The sequence below is a fragment of the Erythrolamprus reginae genome, chromosome 11 (assembly GCF_031021105.1).
Source record: "Erythrolamprus reginae isolate rEryReg1 chromosome 11, rEryReg1.hap1, whole genome shotgun sequence".
In the NCBI taxonomy this organism is placed as follows: Eukaryota; Metazoa; Chordata; class Lepidosauria; order Squamata; family Dipsadidae; genus Erythrolamprus; species Erythrolamprus reginae.
Window position 1 is genome coordinate 18,019,192 of NC_091960.1, and position 2,301 is coordinate 18,021,492.

The 2,301-nt window shown below is 42.6% G+C and overlaps 1 long non-coding RNA gene across 1 annotated transcript in view; it reads left to right on the forward strand.

Moving 5' to 3' along the window:
• Positions 1-462, forward strand: part of LOC139173878 (uncharacterized) — a 30,338-nt gene extending 29,876 nt beyond the window's left edge. The window contains exon 3 of the long non-coding RNA XR_011560253.1: positions 1-462. This exon is cut by the window's left edge and continues 1,844 nt beyond it. This is a non-coding gene — a long non-coding RNA (uncharacterized lncRNA).
• The last annotated feature ends 1,839 nt before the right edge of the window (positions 463-2,301 follow it).

Here is a 2,301-nt window from a genome sequence, read left to right on the forward strand (position 1 = left end):
ATGTTGTAAGCCACCCTCTTTGGAGGGGGCGGCATATAAGTCCAAATAATAAATAAATAAATACATTTTATGGCCTTTCTTTATATGGTTGTTAAGTGAATCACCACCGTTGTTACCTTACTAAAATGGTTGTTCAGTGAATTGGCTTTGCTTGTCAGAAGGTCGCCAAGGATGGGTTGCATGACACCGGGGCACTGCAACCATCATAATTATATAAGCGGGGTGGCGCAGCAGGTACTGCAGGCCATTGAAGCTGACTGTAGATCTGTAGGTCAGCGGTTCAAATCTCACCAGGTTGACTCAGCCTTCCATCCTTCCGAGGTGGGTAAAATGAGGACCCGGATTGTGGGGGCAATATGCTGGCTCTGTTAAAAAGTGCTATTGCTAACATGTTGTAAGCCACCCTGAGTCTAAGGAGAAGGGCGGCATAAAAATCGAATAAATAAATAAATTGTGAATCAGTTCCAAGTGTCCGAAATTCGATCACGTGACCACGGGGAAGGCTGCAATGGTCATAAAAATGAAAATTGGTCACAGGTCACTTTTTTCCAGGGCTGTTGTAATTTCGAACAGTTGCTAAATGAACTGGTGTAAGTCAAAGACTACCTTTACTTACTTACTTACTTAAAGTCCCAGCTGATTGGGAGATAATAGGGATTTTGCAGTAACTTTCTCCTGCCACGCCTGCCATGCCGCATCTACCAAGCCACACCCACAGAACTGGTAGTAAGAGTTTTTGTATCCCACCACTGATTATGAAGGCCACAATGATGTGATCAAAACTTTTCATGGGGGTCAGTTCACTGCCATCTTGATTTATTATACCATATTCTGCCAAACTTTCTTGCCTGTCTCTGCTTTTTTTGAGTGGGTTGGTTAAAGCTTTGTCCACTTTAAACTTTACTTCTCCTTGGTGGACCAGCACCGATGATAAAGCTGATCAGTCCAGCAACAGTCGAAGAATGTAGAAGTGTGAGATCTCCACAGCTAGTTTAGTAAGGAATTTGTTAATGAAGCAATTATCAGTGTCTGTACTTTTTGTTTCTGGTCTCTCTATGACCTCATTCTTTGCACTCTCTCCTCTTCAATCCTGCACTTCTGACTATAACAATTTGGCCTGTAAGTCCCAAGAACCTTCTGCATGACCTATAAGCTACTTTTGTTTTTGAAACAATGATGTTTTGCATAATAACAAGGGACAAGGACAAAGGGGGGAATCTTCCTGCCAGTCAACAGATCAAAGGTTCAGAAAATACACTGAATATTTCATCTTTGAATTCACTTTGTTGTCTTCCTGGTTGTTTTATTCCTTTCCCCAGTTTAAGGAATCTTTCTGGAACTAGAAAAAAAGGTGTCTCTTTTATAAGCCTTTGAGATTTACCCACCAGATCCCCTCAACAATCAGGCCACTTATAACTAACCATCAGTGTGACAAAGGAATAATCAACCAGTAACCACAACTACAGTTTCCGTCCTGAGGTTTGTTCACCTGTGATGGGTTATTATTCTGGAATGGAAACTATGTCATGGAGGAGGGGGCGGAAGGGGGGGAGACAGAGATATATGCTCCTCCTCCTTTGGTTCAGATCAGGATTCAGAATGCATGTGAATCAACCAAGTTAGTAGGCATCTATGCCTAAAGCTATGATCAATCGCACGATTCATTCAGAAATTTATTCTACTTGGTTCCATTTTTGATTTGTGGGGAATTTTTTTTTTTTTGAGAAAGCGTGTGGTGAGAAAGAGGCAAAGTGCAAGCAGGGCAGGGCAGCGGGTGAAGTCCGAACCTTCCAAGAATGGAAGGATTTTTGTAAGAGCTAGTTCCTTCTACTCAGTCTTCACTTTTCCTAGCCAACACTGAGAAGGGCAACCTGGAATTCCTTTAAGGACGACATCAAGGGGAGAAGCAACCGGGAATGAGGGAGAAAATTAGTGACAGTGAGAACAATTAACCAGTGGAATTATTTGCCTCCAGAAGCTGTGGGTGCTTCATCAGTGGAGGTTTTGAAGATGAGAGTGGACAGTCACTTGTCTCAAATGTCCAATATCGAGAAGAGTAAAGTCCTTCACCTAGGTAAAAAAAAAAACCTAGACACTCATACAGTCTGGGAGGAACCCTACTTAGCAGTAGTGACTGTGAAAGGGATCTCGGAGTCTTGGTGGATAATCAACTAAAAATGAGCCAGCAATGTGCAGCAGCGGCTAAAAAGCTGTATCAACAGGGGGATACACTCCAAGACCAGAGAGGTATTAATACCACTCTATAACCCCCTGGTCATACCACATCTGGAGTACTGCATT